The sequence below is a fragment of the Anomaloglossus baeobatrachus genome, chromosome 5 (genome assembly GCF_048569485.1).
Source record: "Anomaloglossus baeobatrachus isolate aAnoBae1 chromosome 5, aAnoBae1.hap1, whole genome shotgun sequence".
NCBI classification, from domain to species: Eukaryota; Metazoa; Chordata; class Amphibia; order Anura; family Aromobatidae; genus Anomaloglossus; species Anomaloglossus baeobatrachus.
In genome coordinates this window covers 410,002,141-410,021,167 of record NC_134357.1, presented here as the reverse complement: position 1 = coordinate 410,021,167, position 19,027 = coordinate 410,002,141, and positions in this window count along the sequence as shown.

Below are 19,027 nucleotides of genomic sequence, written 5' to 3'. Positions count from 1 at the left end.
CAACGATCCAAAATCGCTCCTAGGAGTCACATGCTACGACATCGCTACTGCGGCCAGATGTGCGTCACAAAATCCGTGACCCCAACGAGATCGCTGTAGCGAAATCGTAGCGTGTAAAGCCCGCTTTACCCTTTTTATTAAGCAACCCTCAGGGTCACGGAACCAGGCACTGGCCACCCGTGACATGTCCCCGTGATTCAAGGCCCGGGACCTAGTACCCCAAGGCCCTGGGGTGTGTCAGCTTTCTGGTGTCACAAACAGGATTGGACTAGACCCGGTAACACCGGATGAAGTGCGCCTTGTGGATTGTGTTTGTGACTGAACTTGTGAAATTGTCCGCCATCTTTTGTATTAACTGTGTCACAGAGAAAGCGGTTGTGAAAAGGGTGCGAAGAAAAACTCCACCCCCAGGGAGTGACCAAGCGATGTGAAAGCGAAACTAGTGCAGGGAAACCATGACCCTGCAGCAGAATGTTTCTGGGAAGAAAAAGCGAATGTCTGCTCCAGGAGATAGGGAAGATGAACCAGGCCGTCCTGGGATGTGGACTGTAGAGAGGCTGGAAGCAGAGGTCCAGCAGCTGTGCTGGGCGATGCGGTCACAGCAGCTACAACAAATAAAGGAATGGAGAGCTAGCATGATGGGTCCAGTGGCGGCTATGCGGGCCCGCGAGAACCGGGCGCCGCTTGCAGAGCTGCAAAGTGAGGACGTGACACCAGAGTCCTCCCTGATCTCACCGACCTGTTTGCCAGAATCCTCCCTCGACCAGGCTGCACCACCATCAGACCCTGCCATGAAGGACCAGGCCGCACCGTCGAATGACCCAGCCGCAAAGGACCAGGCCGCACCGCCGCCTGACCCAGCCGTGAAGGACCAGGCCGCAACGCCACCGGGAGCTGCAGAGGAGGATGCCACCTCGATTCCCGATGACCAGGTACCGCCCCAAACTGCTGCCGGGGAATCGGCAGCAAACTACCCAGATCAGGAAGGTCCAGCTCAAGAACTGGAGGCCTCCAGACCAGACCCAGAGTGGGGAGTGGTGATAGCCTGACAGAGGGTCGTCGTGGATGAGGAGACCCGGGATGTGTGCTGGGCTGTGATCAACTAGTTGGCCCAGGAGCAGCGGGAGACCCACAGGGCACAAGTGGAGGCCCGCAACCGCCAGGAAAGGCAGCACCTTTGCTGTGCCAGTTACAAGGCCTGTGGGTTGCTGCATCAAGGTGTGGTGAAACGGTTTAACCTGAAAAGGGGGTGGGGCTTCATCGCAGAGTCGGGACTGGGACAGGGGGTCTTTGTGTCCCGCCGGGATGTGCGTGCCCTGCCCACCTTCCAAAAGTACATTCCAGATGAGACCTGTACCCGGGTGACGTTGTGTACAGGTCCCGTCTGGAATGTCCCCTGTACCATGGGGAGCGGGGTTGGTATGCCCTGGATGTGCTTTCCATGCCCACAGGGGGCCACAGCAGATCCAGAGCCAGTTCCCGCTTCCCCACCAGCACAGGAATGCCATCAGCTGCCAGGAGGCAGCAGACCAGTACGGGATCAGTGTACCCGGACCCTGAGTAATGATCCCAGGAAGCCGGCTGACCCGGACTCCTCCTTTCAAACCCCATCATAGCTGGAACCCGTTTGCTGCCAATTTTCTTTCCTATTTTGGTTTCTGAAATATAGAGTTGCTAATATGATGTTGATAAAAATGGACCACCAGCTACTGGACTGGTAGTAGCAAAAACTTTCAATATAAATAGTTGCACTAGTTGTGCAAACTACCAGAGTAATACTGCAACACAGTCTTTCGAAGAGGACCCTTATTCTGCAGCACAGTCTTTCGAAGAAAATACCAGGGACTCCGGGTAGTGGGTGGCAGGAGGGGTGAATCATGTTTACATGTTTTATTTTCCTGAAACGTTTAAGAAAAATGCCTCCCTTGCAAGGGAAGGAAGTTTCTTAGTTTTCTGCATATTAAAATGTGGTATTTTGTTTGTTTATGTCTGCGGCCCAAGGATGTGCTGAAATTTAGCCAGGGGGAATGTGGCGCTCCTGAGGCGTCAGGTGCCACAGGGTATTGCACCCAGCTACAGGTGCAGTGCTAACTTCAGGTTCCTGGACGACCAGTGCCGGTAAATACCATTCAAACACACATATCCATGCCCTTTTTCCCAGACAGGGTAATAGACTAGAGACGGGTATGATGGATGGCCATCTATTGGTCGGGACTTATCCAATCCGCTAGTTTGAAACCCGGGAGGGGCTAGTGAATGCAGTTGACAAGAGACAGACATCTTGACATGGAGTCAATCAGACAGGCAGTCAGACGTTGACGTTCAGAACGAAAGTGTAAAGTAGCTTGTTGGGCTCAAGGCGTACGGTCGCCAGTGAAAGTACGGTGTGAATACTCACAGGACCGAGCACCAGCAAGGTGCAGAGCCCTAGTTCAGGAAGATTCTTTAGGCTCACCTGATAAATCTGCCCGGTGAGGGAATCACCAAGGTTCCTCACCAACGTTAGTGTCCGGGGCACAATAGCAAAGAGGGAACCCGGGAACTGGGACAGAGGTCCAAAACCGCATCCCCTGTGTTGTCTGAATTCTTCTTACACCTCTGCATTATCAATTTTCACCATACTACAACCACCATCATTCTCCCGTGGGACTTAGCTCTACTTGCGGAGGGCCATAACATCCAAGCAGCTGCTCAATACCACCAGCCCCACCAGTGAGAGACTTTGCAGCGGTGTCTTTCCCCATATAACCGCATACCGCAAGTGGCGTCACAAAAAAACATTTTATTTTTATTTTCCCTTCAATTTCCCCTTCTTTTTAAGCGACCTCCAGGGTCACGGAATCGGGCAACGGCCATCCGTGATTCAAGGCTCGGGACCGAGTACTCCAAGGCCCTGGGGTGCGTCATGTGCCTCCTGTGCCACCCCGTGCTGTGTACTTGCCACTGTTGTCCGTGCCCCCTGGTGATGTCTATGCTTCCCTAGCGCTGTCCGTGCCCCTCTCAGTCTTCTGTGTGTCCCCCTAGTGCCCGTGCTACCACCAGTGCTGCCTGTGCCCACCAGTGCTGTCCGTGATCTCCCAGTGCTATCCATGCCCCCAATGATGCCTGTGCCCCAGCTCCTTCTGTGATGTATATGCCTCAGCCTCTCCTGTGACGTACATACCCCTCCTGTGATGTATATGCCACTCCCGTGATGTATGCGCCCCAGCCTCTCCAGTGATGTATGCGCCCCAGCCTCGATTGTGACGTATATGCCCCTCATGTGATGTATATGCCCCCAGCTTCTGTGATGTATATGCACCCAGCCTCTCCTGTGATGTCTATGCCCCCAGCCTCTCCAGACCGAGACAAACTTGGAAAAGCAGTTGTCAGAAACAACATGATCAATATCACGTAGCATCACAGCCGCAGCAAAGAGAAACAGCTCCTGACACCACAGTAGGAGTGAGTTAATTGTTTGACCAAATAAAGCCAGGTAATTTTCAAGTTGATAATTTTGTGCGACTCCCAAAGGTTGGTAGAAAAGTTCAAATGGCCCCCGGCAGTTAAAAGGTTCCCCACCCCTGCACTTAAGTATATTAATGATCAGGATAATTAGTGAACGTATGGTTGAACGTTCTTGATCTAATCTGTTAACTTTTTTTTTCCTTGTCTTTCCTGCCCTCTTTTTTAATTTCAATCCCAACCCTTCAGTGGGTGTTACCTTAGGCTTCTTGGTGTCCATTTTTGACCAGACGCTCGAGATCAAAGTTAGAGAAGAACACACAATTTCCTAACTATTAAGGTTATTGTGTAGTCCTATGTGATTATATCCTAACATGAGTAAACGAGGAGAATCGTAAGCTTATTTCATATATTGAATTTATTCTTAACCACATAATAAAAATGTAAATGAGATAAAAGGAAAGGAATACTGATCAAAATTAGAGAACACTTTCAGATACCTGCAAGTTATTGGTGTAATCTAGCACCTGGTGCTAATTTCCTTAAGTACTGTATCTGACAAACCCTATTTAACCCCATTACGACCGCGTTACGTTTTAAAACGGCACCAAAAAAGGGTCCTTATTCCTTTCTGCCGTTTTAAAACGGCGGGCAGAAATAAGTGTATAGCGCCCCCCAGCGTCAGAAAATCTCCGGGGTTTCAGCTACCGGGGGTAGCTGAGACCCTGGAGATCGTGATTCGGGCCGTTTTTTCCGGTCCCCAGTCACGTGATGACCGGTATACACCGTATACCGATCATCAAGTTATAGTAAATGACCGCGCCGGTAAAAAATGATTTATCTCCCATCTGGCATGATCAAACATGTCAGATGGGAGATAAATCTCTTTCCCGGTTCCCTCCGGTCCCCCGATGTCCCCAAAGTGCCCCCCCCAACCCCCAACCCCCTCCCGAAAATCCAAGATGTGCCATAACACATACAACAGAAACCTGCTCCCCAGGCCCTGCCGGGTCACCCCCTATCCCCACCCCGGTGTTCCCCGGTGTCCTACATACCTGTCGGAGCGCTGATCCCCCGCGGCCCCCTCCTCCGGCTCCTTCACAGCAGACGCCGGTCACATGTGCAGAGCGCAGCTGTCAGCTTCCTGTGTTCAGAGACGCTGGCTGCTGCTGCTGCTCGGCACACTGCAGCTGTGACCCGGGGAGAGCGGGTGCAGATTCTTTGCACCCACTCTCCTCAAATGGAGGGTCTGCACACCTAGAAAATGGGGGATACGTTCCCTGAATGTGTCCCCCATATTCTAGAAGGTCCAGAGGCGACGTGGGACGTCCAAATGGATTACAGCGGATTTTTCTTTTCTTTTCAATAAATTGGTTAATCAGGGAATGTTTTGGGGAGTGTTTTTTCAAATAAATTTTTTTTTTGTTGTCAATTTTTTTTTTTATTACTGTCAATTAGTTATGTCGGGTATCTGATAGACGCCGTGACATAACTAATTGCTGGGCTTGATGCCAGGTTACATTACACATCTGGTATCAACCCCATTTATTACCCCGTTTGCCACCGCACCAGGGCGCGGGATGAGCTTTGGCTAAGCGCCAGAATTGGCGCATCTAATGGATGCGCCATTTCTGGGGCGGCTGCGGCCTGCTATTTTTAGGCTGGGAAGAGTCCAATAACCATGGCTCTTCTCATCTTGAGAATACCAGACCCCAGCTGTCAGCTTCACCTTGGCTGGTGAGCTAATTTGGGGGGACCCCACGTTTGTTTTGTTTTTTTTAATTATTTATTTATAAATAATTAAAAAAAAAAACAGCTTGGGGAGCCCTCCAAATTGATCACCAGACAAGATGAAGCTGTCAGCTGTGGTTTGCAGGCTACAGCTGTCTGCTTTACCCTAGCTGGCTATCAAAAATAGGGGGGACCGCACGTCATTTATTTTAATTCTTTTTTTTTCTTTTGGGCTAAATACAAGGATCGGCACCCTTTAGTGCCACATGAAAGGCACTAAAGGGCGCCAGCTTAGAATATGCAGGGGGTGGGACGTTATATATTTTGACATCTATCCATTCATCCATTGTAGCATTTTAGGCTATGTGCCCACAATCAGGGTTTACAGCGTTTTGGGCGCAGAGTGTTTTCCCTGCATCCATAACGCTGCGTTGTGCAGTAGAAGCACAGTGGAAGGATTTTTAGAAATCCCGTGCCCACTGTGTTTCTTTTCTCTGCAGCATAAACCGACCTGTGGCGCAGCTTCCCGAGCCTCAGCATGTCAATTTATCCTGCGGAGATGAGTGTTTTCTGCAGGTAGAATAGAGCTAAAGTCCACAGCAGCCTGAACCCAAATCGTGGGCATGGGCAGCTGCGTTCTCCCGTGGACAACACTCACAACTCTGCAGGAAGGCTGACACTGTGTACTAGACGCCGTGTCGCTGGATCATGGCCACATAGCCTAACAGTGAGAAATATGTTGCTACAGCAATATTTTTGTGAAGTACCTGTGGATTCAAAATGCTTACTATACTCCTGAATAAAATCCTTGAGGGGTGCAGATTCCAAAATGAGGTCACTTGTGGGGGGTTTCTGATGTATAGGTACCCAAGGGGCCCTGCTAATGTGACATGGTGCGCGCAATTTACTTCAACTTTTCCAAAATTCAAATGGTGCTCCTTCCATTCCAAGCCCTCCCATTTATCCAAACAGAGGTTTTTGGCCACATGTGGGGTATCCCTGCACTCACAAGAAATTAGATAACAACCTGTGGGGTACACGTTTTGTTGTTGCCTCTTGAAAAAGTGAGAAATGTGTCGCTAAATCAACATTTTTGTGAAAAAAATTAAAATTTCAATATGGCAACCTAAGCTTATCAAATTCTGTGAAGTATTCGTGGATTCAAAATGCTCAATATACACCTCGATAAAAGCCTGTCTTGTTTCCAGAATGGGGTCACTTGTGGGGGACCTCCACTGTTTAGTCACCTTAGGGGCTTTCCAAATGCGACATAGCGTCCGCTAATTATTCCAGCCAATTGTTCAGTCAAATGGCACTTTTTCCCTTCCGAGCCCTGCTGTGCACCCAAACAGTTGATTTCCACCACACATAAGGTATCAGCATACTCAGGAGAAATTGCACAATAAATTTTATGCTGATATTTTTCCATGTACTCTTGTTAAAAAAAAGCTATCTGGTTGAAGTAACAATTTTGTGGTAAAAATATATATTTTTTATTTTCACAGCTCAACATTATAAACTTCTGTGAAGCACCTGAGGGTTCAGGGTACTCGCCAAACATCTAGATAAATTCCTTGTGGGGTCTATTTTCCAGAATTGGGTCACTTGTGGGGGACCTCCACTGCTTAGGCACCTCAGGGGCTCTCCTAATGCAACATGGCGTCCGCTATTGATTCCAGCCAATTTTGCAGTCAAATGGCACTCCTTCTCTTCCGAGCCCTGCAGTGTGCCCAAACAGTTGATTTCCACCACGTACAAGATATCACCAAACTCAGGAGAAATTGCGCAATAAATTTCATGGTGATTTTTTTCCTGTTACCCTTGTGAAAAAAAAGCTACCTGGTTGAAGTAACAATTTTGTGGTAAAATTTTATTTTTTTATTTTCATGGTTCAACATTATAAACTTCTGTAAAGCACCTAGAGGTTCAGGGTACTCACCAAACATCTAGCTAAATTCCTTGAGGGGCCTAGTTTCCAATATGGGGTCACTTGTGGTGGTTTTTTGCTGTTTACATACCTTAGGGGTCCTCCAAATGCGACATGGTGCCCGCAATCTTTTTCAGCCAAATTTCCTTTCCAAAATTCAAATATCGCTCCTTCCGTTCCAAGCCCTCCCATTTCTCCAAACAAAGGTTTCAGACCACAAGTGAGGTATCACCGCACTCATAAAAAAGTGGGTAACAAACATTGGGGTCAAATTTTTGGAATTACCTCTTGAAAAAGTGAAAAATTGATGCTAAAGCAACATTTTCGAGAAAAAAAATGAAAATTTTCAATGTGACAATGTAACGTTATCAAAATCTGTGAAGTACCTGTGGATCCAAAATGCTCACTATACCCCTAGATAGAAGCCTTAAGGGGTTTCCAAAATGGCATCACTTGTGAGGAGTTTCTGCTGTTTAGGTACCTTAGCGGACATGTAAATGCAACATGGTGCCCGCAATCTATTTCAGCCAAATTTGCTTTCCAAAATTCAAATATTGCTCCTTCTGTTCCAAGCCCTCCCATTTGTCCAAACCAAGGTTTCTGACCACATGTGGGGTGTTGGCGCGTTCATAAGAAAGTGGGTAACAAGTTTTGGGGTTCATTTTGTTGTGTTATTTCTTCTAAAAGTGAATAAATTTGGGGTAGAGCAACATTTTAGGTAAAATTTTATTTTTTGCTTTTTTTCATTCCACTTTGCTTTAGTTCCTGTGAAGCACCTGAATGGTTAATAAACTTCTTGGATGTGGTTTTGAGTACTTTGAGGGGTGCTGTTTTGAGAATGGTGTCACTTTTAGGTATTTTCTGTCACTTAGGCCTCTCAAAGTCACTTCAAATGTGATGTGGTCCCTAAAAAAAGGGTTTTGTGAATTTTGTTGAAAAAATGGGAGATTGCAGATGAACTTTGACCCCTTCTAACTTCCTAACCCCAAAACATTTTGTTTCAGACATTGCGCTAATGTAAAGTAGACATGTGGGAAATGTTATTTATTAACTGTTTTGTGTGACAGAACTCTCTGGGTTAAGGGAATAAAAATTAAAAGTTTGAAAATTGCAAAATTTTCAAAATTTTCATCAAATTTCCGATTTTTTCACAAATAAAAGCAAAAACTATCGTTCTAAATTTATAACTATCATGAAGTACAATATGTCACGAAAAAACAATGTCAGAATCATTGGGATCCGTTGAAGCGTTCCAGAGTTATAACCTCATAAAGTGACACTGGTCAGAATTGCAAAAAATGCCCTGGGCATTAAGGACAAAACTGGCTTCGTCCTTAAGGGGTTAACTAGCAGCTTGACTTTACAGGTTGCGCTGACTTTGCAAAAATGGGGTGCCGTTCCAAAGTGACTGAAACCCTCCTGCAGCAGGTTGCCCAGACGAAGGCCAAAGGGGTGACCCTATCAGCCATAGCAAGAGAAGTTGGTCTGTCCAAGTCTGTAATTTCGAGAATATTGCATCTTTGCAACATCACAAACTCTTTCAAGTCCCTTAAGAAGGCTGGTTGCCCTTGAAAGACAAATGTAAGAGAAAACAATATAATACGGAGACGCTCCATGGGTAATTGTTTCAACACTGCAGCTGGAATTGCTCACCAGTTCAGCACTGAACATGTTAAGGATCTGTCTCGTATACATTGTCACGATGTTTGAGAGTATTTGGACTGAAAGCCCACTTCAGTGACCAGATAATGAACTTGATAATAGAGAGGCTTATAATTTGATACACATTCGAAAGGGTGATGAGTGAAAGACAGCGTTTTTAACATCTGAGGAAAATTGTAAAAAATCTTGTCATACCTTCTGGGTTAGCCAGCAGTTTTGTAAAACTTTCTAAATGATATATTTTCTGATTGTATTGGAAGGTTTATATCTTGAAGACATTCACATTTTTCACCTGATCTGGATTCACACTACGAACATGTCCATTTTGTTTTACAAACGCTTAAAAGCGTACAGAAAATTCTTTGTTTTCTAATTGAAGAAATGTACTTTTTCTGTGCAAGACATATTGTTCCTGGGGTTCATTGTATCTGCTGAAGAGTTTAAGATGGATTCTGGAAGCTGCAGGCCATAATTGATTGGGTTCCAAGTATTGCAACGGTTTCTAGGATTCGCCAATAACTACAGAAAATTTATTAGAGGTTTTTCTCAGATCTCTTATGATCTTGCACATAAGGGGGCAGATCTTGGGGTTTTGTCACCGGATGCTGTTGGAGCCTTTAACAAATTGAAAGTGTCTGCTCCATTTGTAATCCAACCATATCTCCAGAAGCTGGTCATTGTGTAGGTGGTTGCTTCAGAATTCAGGGTACAAGTTGTATTGCCTCATTAGTCCCAAAATTCTGACCCACTTGCAGCCATGTGCATATTTCTCTAGGAAATTTTCTTCTGCTGAGATAAGGGTCTGGGAATACAAATTCATTAAAATGTTTAACTCTGTGGACACAGGACTCAACCTGTCACGAGGATTTATGGCCCATTACAAAATCTGAGGAGTCTATTCCAGAGATTCACGACCTCTGATCCTACATGGATATTGGGACAATAAAACTCTCACACCACTAATCAAAGCTAATTAAGGATTCACTTTTTAAGCTCAGTGTTTGTTTATTTAAATGTCTTTTATTATGCCATCCCTCTGCTCTGTTTGTGCATATATTTGTGTTTCTTCAGATATTTAGTCATACCATGCCTGATGAAGGGACCTGAGATGTCTCGAAAGCTTGCTTTGTAACATCACTTTATTTTATTTTAGTTAGCCATTAAAAGGTATCACAAGATTATAATTTTGTTCCTCTCGCTGAGAACATTCAATAATTTTTCAACTGGCTAACACGGTACCAAAACCTTTTCACTTGTAACTAGTATGACGATTGGTACGAGTTCGTAGATACTAAGCATGTATACTTTTACTTTTATCTAAGGGGTTTGAAAAAAATCTGAATTTTATCCCAAAAAAGAATCGTGCTTTTGTCTGTTTTCCGCGACCTGTAGCGTTTTCATTTTTTGGAATTTGGGACTCAGTGATGGCTTATTTTTTGCAACTTGAACTGACATTTTTAATTATACCATATTTGTACAGATTCTACATTTTGATCGCCTGTTACTGCATTTTAAAAAAGTGTTGCGGCAACCAAAAAACGTAATTTTGGCGTTTGGAATTTTTTTCTTGCCAAGCCGTGTACCAGTCAGATTAATCGCTTTTGTATTTTGATAGATCGGGCATTTCTAAACGCAGCGATACCAAATTTGTGTATATTTTATTTTTTTTCATTGTTTTATTTTCAATTGGCCAGAAGGGTTTTTTTTATTTTTTTCATAATTTTTAAACTATTTTTATTGATTTTACTAGTGCCCCAGGGGACTTTATCACTGTCCAGTCTAAACACCTGTGTATTTCTGCTGATTAGAGCAGCATCGCTCTAATCAGTAGAAATGCAGAGTTCCTGTGAGTGCCGGTGTTCTGTCAGGGGTCATCAGGTGACCCCGCTCTACCATGGCAACACATTGGTGCCCTGTAATGACGTCATGGAGCTGCTGATGGCGGAGGGGAAAGGCGCAATCCCAGCCATGGCCATTTAAATTGCACTGTCAGGAAGTGGGAATTCTAACCTATAATTTATCAATGGTTATATGGTAATAGCACAAAGATAATTTGAAGAATTCCAAGAAATTTAGTAATGTAATAATTTCTGGATGTTATCCCATCATTGAGAAAATGATGTTTATGTATTGTAATTGCACAAATGATATGTTTGTATGTTGACAACAGTTTCATCAATAAAACAGATTTGAAATAAATTGCACTGTCAGATTTTGACAGCGCGATCTGAGTGGTAAGCAGACATGGGTGAATCTCTGATCCACCTGAGCCTGTTAGCTGTACATGTTTGCTGAACTGCTGAGAGGTGACAAAAAGGATGTTTTTCCAAGCCCTGGATATAAAGATCCCAGGCTTTTCATCTGCTGACAGTAGATATACCACTTTTAATTACCTGTCCTTACCAGAAGGTCTGGTTTCAATGAAGATGGAACTGTTATCCCTCTTTAGTTTACCTTTCCTGTTTTAATTCTATATGTTCAGTGTGTGAGTGGATGGATATGTCCCCTTATCCAGAGACGAATGAGATGTCTTATGTATTTTAATTTCTCTCTATGACAATTTATATCCGCTTGTGAAATTTGTGCACACGCTAAAATCTGTTATAATCGGCAGTGGAATTGGCTCCATTGCCAATTCCTGAAAGTCCATAGACTCATTCATCTATGGTTTTCATTACAGATCTGCCTTTGTCTGGTGGGAAAACTATGGTTTGGGTGGTAGTTGACCAATTTTTAAACATTGTATCTGATAGGGGGGTTCAATTTGTCTCCAAATTCTGGAGAGTCTTTTGTAGGAAGTTGGGATTGAGTTGGCATTTTCCTCTCCTTACCAGTCTGAAACCAGCAGTTTAAACATGCAAGACCAATCAATCATTGGAGCAAATTTTGATGTGTTTTTGTTGCAGCTTAGCAGGAAAACTGGTCCTCATATATACTTCTTGCTGAGTTCGCCTTTAACAGTCAGATCAATCAGTCCACTGGAACCTTGTCTTTTTTGTAATGATGGTTTTCTTCCTTCATTTTCTTCAGTTCTTCAGGATGAGTTCTGGGTGTCCTGGAATAGAGGTTGCCATAGAGAAAGTTGGGGATGTCTGGACGGCGGTCTGAAAGAATATAATGTATACTGTGCACAAGCGGTTTCACCATCCTATATGAGTGCCAAAAGCTGCATACATGAATGCACTCACTGCCTTTTGTCTGTAGAGATCCTAAATAAAAATGAAGGAAGTTTTTATGTGCTATATGGCACTGTGTGTCCACTGTAATGTCAATATAACGTGTGTGATAAGATTATAGAAATGAAAATTATGATTGACGTTGTGCCTACCTGTGTGAGTGAGAGACGTGGAGGTTATGCATCAAGTCACCAAAATGAGAAGATACTTCTTTAGTACATGAAGATTAAAGGTAGGTCCCTTATCTCACGTCACTATCTACTACACGCTATTGGCTATAATGTATATAAAACCATTTCACTCCCCTACCGTGACACACAGACCTGAAGAAGCAGGGCGAAACATAGGTTGGGGTGGAGGCGATGTGAAGGATAGCACTCAGCACATCATTATTTTTTATGCATCAGGTAATTTTGATTTACTTTCCTTCATTTTATTACCTCTTATCCATTACTACTCCAGTTGGGCATCTGCAATAACACATATTTTTCATTATATATGCTTACATATGCTTTATTATATTGCTTCCTCCTAAAGGAATGTTTAGGGGGGATAATTTTCAATGACAATTCTGCTGTCTACGTATCAATGCATATGTGAAATAACTATATCAATATTATTTTTGATATACCTGTATTCCTTACCCTCCAGTATTTGTAACCTTCTACTATTTCCTATTACGTTGACAGTTTACATGTTATATTATAATGCTTTGCAACCACACTATGTCCCCTGTCATATGACACTATTGCTAACATTTTAATTTGTATACCATTTTAATTTTAAACTAATAAAGATAATCATTTTATTGTAATAGCAATTCTTTGGCTTCATACATTCTGGATTTAGCCAATGCCGATGTATAATGAATTGTCATACTGACATAAGTTACTATTATTTTCCTTGACCGTGACCTCAGCCTTGCTTCTGGACTATACCTGGTTCTCTTGCTTCTTTGACTTTGTCACTTAGGCTAAGGCTGCTTTCACACATCCGTTTTTTCCTGTGCGGCACAATCCGGCGCTTTGCAGAAAAGACGCAACCTTTTTTTTTTGCCGCCGGTTGCGATTTTTTTGCATAGACTTTTGCCACATGTGGCAGATTTAGCCGATGCGGCAGCAGGATGGAACGTTACCTGGCACTTTTTTTGTCCGGCAAAAAAAAACCGCATTGCACTGCATCCTGCCGATGGCGCGATTTGCAATGCATGCCTATGGACGCCGCATGCGGCGGCCGGATGCGGCTTTTTCCACTGCGCATGCTCAGTAGCCTGCCGCAAGCGGCAAAAACCGGACGGGCCGCATGTAAAAAACTTATGCAAAGGATCCGGTTTTGTCGCCACATCTGTTGCATAGGTTTTAGAGCCGGATTGGCCAGCTCTGCTAAAACCGGAGGTGTGAAAGCAGCCTAAGTGCACACACCCATATTTTGTCGTCAGGCAGAATCCGGCATGAGTCCCGCAACGGATCCGGCAAAATTTGTGAAAAACCGGATGTGCCGGACTGTTTAAACCGGATCCGGCGCATCCGTTTTTTCATCCGGTGCATCCGATTTTCTGTCCGTTTTTTGCCGGATCCGTTTTTTTGTGATTTTTTTTTTAACCCCTCATATAAAAGTAAACCTATACATGTTTGGTGTCTACGAACTTGCACTGACCTGAGTCATCACACCCACACATCAGTTTTACCATATAGTGAACACAGTGAATAAAATATCTCAAAAACAATAGTGCTATCGCACTTTTTTTGCAATTTTTCTCCATTTGGAATTTTGTTTTGCTGTTTTCAAGTACACTATATGGTAAAACTTATGGTTTTATTTAAAAGTACAGCTCGTTCTGCAAAAAATGAGCCCTCACATGACCATATTGACTGAAAAATAAAAAAGTTTCGTCTCTCAGAAGAAGAATGTCGAAAAAAAAACAGAAAGCGAAAAATCGGCCGGTCGTGAAATAAATCCCTCAATCCCCCTTTTATTACATATATAACATATATGTAAGATTTAAAAAACCCTTAATTTAAAAAACAAACAAAAAAACAAACATTTTTCCCCATTTGTATGCACCATGTTTTTTTAAACAAAGACCCCCAAAGTACCATAGGTGCTTTCCTTTGAGAAATAACCCAATCATGTAAAGTTACCTTAAGATAGCACATCAAATACAAAGGTTTTGGAACAAGTTTAATATTTCTTTTTTTAATCTCTTTTTTTGTCTGCAATGATGGAGCTACATAGGTCTTTATTAAAATACAAGTACAATAATAGTACAAAACAAATGTGCCTCAAAAATGGCGACCTCCTGGCTGGCGAATGGCTGGCAGGGTTTCAGCAGGCTGGCAGGGTTGGGCAGCAGGCAGTGTTGGTCTTGGTCGGCAGGCAGTCATCACAGTGAGGAGTGAGGGCTTTGGATAGCTGTGTTGTGCCAGTTTGAGCATGCTCAGTTTAAAAAAACCGGATCCGTCCATGTATTCCGGTTTTTGCCGCATCCCGCCGTATCCGACATCCATAGCAGCCATTATACATTACGCCGCATCGCGCCGGATGCGGCAGGATGCGATTTTTCTCATGAGACTAAAACGTCTAGGTCAACGTTTTTTACGGCCGCCGGATCAGACAATTACGCCGGATCCGGCAAAAAATGGAGAGAACGCAAAGCCATGCGGCACAATCCGGCGCTAATGAAAGTCTATGGGGAAAAAAACGGATCCGGCGACAGCTGTCGCCGCATCCGGTTTTTCAGAAATGCACCGGATTGTGCTGTACCGCAAAAAAACTGATGTGTGTACATACCCTTACTCCTTAATTGGAACTTCTGGTTTTGACCCCATACATCTTCTGATTAAGTCGTTGTCTTACCCTCAAGTATGTTGCATCATTTCTTCTTTCTGGTATGACCCATAGCTGTGTTTCTGACCTGCTTCTTTTGCAGATGTTCCAGGTAGTGTACCCATCACCGGTGAGTAGCTGCTCTGGAAAGAGCAACCTGGGAATAGAACCAGGAAAGTTCATATCTCCTTGAGGGGTGTAGAAGAGTGAAGAATGAGGAGTTTCCTTCCTTCAGTTTAGTCATTGGATTTCCATTGTAATTCAAGGATTATCTTTCTGTTGAAAATAGTACATAGTTGCATGACTATGCTAAAAAATCTATCCATCGTCACAAGTCCCATTGGGGAAAAATTGAGGCCATGATGACTATTGCCTGACCAAATGTTGTCACGTAGCCCTAATACTTCATTCTTTAGCTTTGGCAAATACAACCCAGGTCTAAACTCAGGGTAACAACATAAACTGTACAATAATACAGGCTAACAAGACCTACGTTGAATTTCAGTTGTCATTTCATTCAATCCAATAAACAACAAAGCGCCGCCTCTGTCTTGTTCTTCCATGTCTTGTTCCAAGAAATGCCTCGTGTACGATCCATCGCCTGGGAAGGAGGACACTTAGCAACTGATCAGAGAGATTCACTGCATGGCTTTTGAAGGATAAAATGCGCTTATTTTTCATAGGACACACACAAGCAAACCGCTCACAGTTCATTAATCCTGTTGCCAATTATCTCTGTAAACCGTTGAAGAAAATCAATTTTTCTCCCCTTCTTTCGCTAAGTGGGACTGGCCCTTTCAACGTAGCTCGTTAATATTCTACATCTTCCCCACCTTCTAATTATTTTCTTTCTCCTTTTTCTTTCCTTTTTTTTCCTTCTGCCTTTTCAATTCGCTAAACTTAGGAGCGTAATTAGAAGCCGTACAGTTATTAAAATGGTAGTTTAGAGAGAGCGAGAGAGATTCTTATAATTACATCCATCTCTCCAGAAAAATAGGCACAGCTTCAACCAGCGCTAATTAAAGAATCCCCAGCCGTTAGGGAGGGACGAGGGAGACACAAAATCCTATTTAATTAGTTTTTCCATGTTGTAAACGTTGAAAAGAAAGAGCAGAGAGATTTTGATGTTTTTATTTATTCCGAGCTATAAACTGATCTCTCCCTTTTTTATTTCTCTCGAGACTGGGGTGGTAGAAAGGTAATCACGAAAATCTGTTTCTAGTTCAGTTGCAGATTTTGGATTCCCAAAGCCCTTGGTAGGTAGATTTTCTTTTATTTTTTCCATCAAAGCAGAGATGTTGTCACCCGGGATTAGGCTTCTGTGCTATTTTTTATACAGGAAAAATTAAAAAGCATTACAAGTGTTACATTTATAGGTCAAACCAATGTCCAATAGAATACAGCCTATAAATATTACCTAAAAGCTTTGTTCGGGATTAGAAAATGTGGATTTTTTTTTTCGTAAACGGAGTCAAACCTATCCACAGGTTATAGTATATCAAATTAGCACCACTTACTTCAATGGAACTGAACTGCAATAACAGAAACAACCAGTGGACAGGTGTGGCGCTGTGTTATGAACTGTGCCCAAATGACTCAGATGTGACTATCAAGGTGGGACTCTGCCTCTCACACTCTCTCATCCTTTTGACTATCACAGTAGGCTGACAATGAGCTAAGCACATCCCACAGCCAGTTCACGCATTCACACAACATTTTGCTGCCACCACCAGCCATTTTACAAGGCCAATGGGACGCTTACACTGAGTAATATACTAGCACGCATATAACCCTGCTTTAGCACTCTGGCACCCACAGGGTAATACAACCAGGCTATTTTTTCGCTCTTTGAGGTTGTGTGTACATTTAGAGCAGTAAGGAACAAACATATATAATTTGTGTTTTATTTTTCCAAAAGAGTAGAGTTCTCACAAAAATAACAAAAAGATGAAATAATAACAAGACCCACATAAAAGCAAAATTTGTCAAAAAATAAAAGGCTTAAATACGGCAATGTCTTACAGATTGGATCTATGAGCCCTTATGGCAGAGGTAAAATTAGGACAGATGTACAATTCACGTTGTTCATACTAGATCTAACCAATAGTTTCTCTAGATGAGATGTTATAATTAGAGCTGGTGGAACTCGCAGAAAGCCGGGACCAACCGGTCCCTGCTAAATTTTAGAAAAGCTTGGATCCTGTCCGGACTCTGGTACTCATAAGTCTATGGGAACCAGAATCCGGAGATTAAAAATATTGGTAAAAGAGATATAGGGGTAGGAGTGCACACGGTGTACTCACTAAACCTCCGTCATGGCGGCAAGCTACTTCCAGGTCACGCTTTCCCTTCCGGAACCGACAATTAACCCACATAGAATATTCACTGCTTTCCCTGCCCACTGGCACGTGTAATTTGTTGCAGTTAGACGCACCCCCATCCTGAGTGACAGCGTGTCAGCTGACTGCAACCAATCACAGGCGCCAGGACAGCCGGTAGGTGGAGAAAGCAGTGCAACTGTCTGCGGGTGAGTATCGTGGTATAAAAATAAATTAATAAATAAAACAATCGGTGCAGGGTCCCCGAATTCTGATACCAGCACAGATAAAGCCCAAGGCTGCAGCCCCGAGCTGTCGGGCTTTATCATGGCTATGTATCAAAATAAGACCGGAGTCACACACTTGCGCGAGTCTGGCATCACATCACCCGACACCCGCACACTCTCCTGACAGGAGTGTGCATCTCATGTAGTTCTATGCAGCTGCATGCTCGTGTCCAGAGAGTGTGCGACTGCTAGATTATGCAATGTGAGACTCATGCAAGCACACCGTAAGGCCGGAGTCACACACTTGCACGAGTCTCTCATTGCATCACCCAACACAGCTGCATACTCTCCTGACAGGAGCATGTGTTGTGAATGTCAGTTATGCTTTGGCTGCTGGGAGGCTCCCTCTTGTGGCCAGGAATGGTTTGGACATAGACCAGGTGTGTTGAGCAATGGGCGTTTCCATTGCTAACTCTCTGCTTATTTAAATCCTGGTCTGATAGCAGGCTATGCCGGATGTCAGTTGTTCTTTGTTCACCAGCCTGCTCCATTCTGCTCCACACCACATCTACCTCAGATAAGTGCTTTGCTCTTTATTTGTTGTCTGGTTCTTTTACTCTTATCTGAGTTTGTCATTTGCTGTGGTTATTTTCAGTTTATTTGCATGCAGGGATTTTCTCTCTCAGTTGCTTAGCTGGGAAACTCCCTGCAGTTTTGTTTGGAGTATAGCTCCTATACGTCCATGTGTTTGTGGCTTTTTGAATTTGTAATGATTCTTGTTTTCTGTTCATTGGTATGACAAGAGTGCCTGGTATAGGACGGAGTGCAGATCGTGCGATCTGAGGGCCTTTTTGTACTATCAGGAATTTGGAATTTTGCAGGGTTTTTCTCTGGTCACCATCAGCCCCTTTCCTGTCCTTTCCTATTTTAGTCAGTGGGGGCCTCACCTTTTGCTAATCCTATCATCTATCTGTGTATTGTGTCTTCCTATATCACCGCAGTCTTTGAATGTGGGGGGCTTGCTATTCTTTCTCTATTTTCTGAGGCAGAGAGTTCTTTATCTTTCCTTCCTTTAGGATAGCTAGTTCTCTGGCAGGGTTCGCGATGCACAGGATGTTAGTTCACCCCTCGGCTACTTCTAGTGTTGATGGTTAGTAAGGGGATGGCGGCCAGATTAGTTGCCAATGCTCTTGTCACCTTTTACCAATGAGTTATGGTGGTCTTCCATGGTTCCGGATCATAACAAGCATGCATCTGCATAGAACTACATGCAGCTGACCCGCTTCTGTCAGGAGAGTGTGTGCGGCTGTGCTGGGTGATGCGATGCGAGACTCGTGAAAATCCCTCGCACGTGTGACTAAGAAGAATGTATGCGGCTTTTTTTTTTAATTAAATAAATAATTAAATGACATGCGGTCCACCCAATTTTAATATCCAGCCAAGAGAAAGCTGACAGCTGGGGCTGTATTCTCAGGCTGGGGAGGTCCAGCCTAAAATGATCAGCCTCCAACCGCCCAGAATTGTCGCATACATTACATGGGAGAAGCCCGGCTCTTCCTGAATGCCCTGATGCGGTGGCAATCGGGGTAATAAGAGGTTAATAAAAGTGCACAGCTGCTACTAGACCCTAGATTAATGATGGCACAGGCATCTATGACACCGGCATTATTAATCTGTAAGTGAAAGTAAATAAACACAAACACTGAAATAATCCTT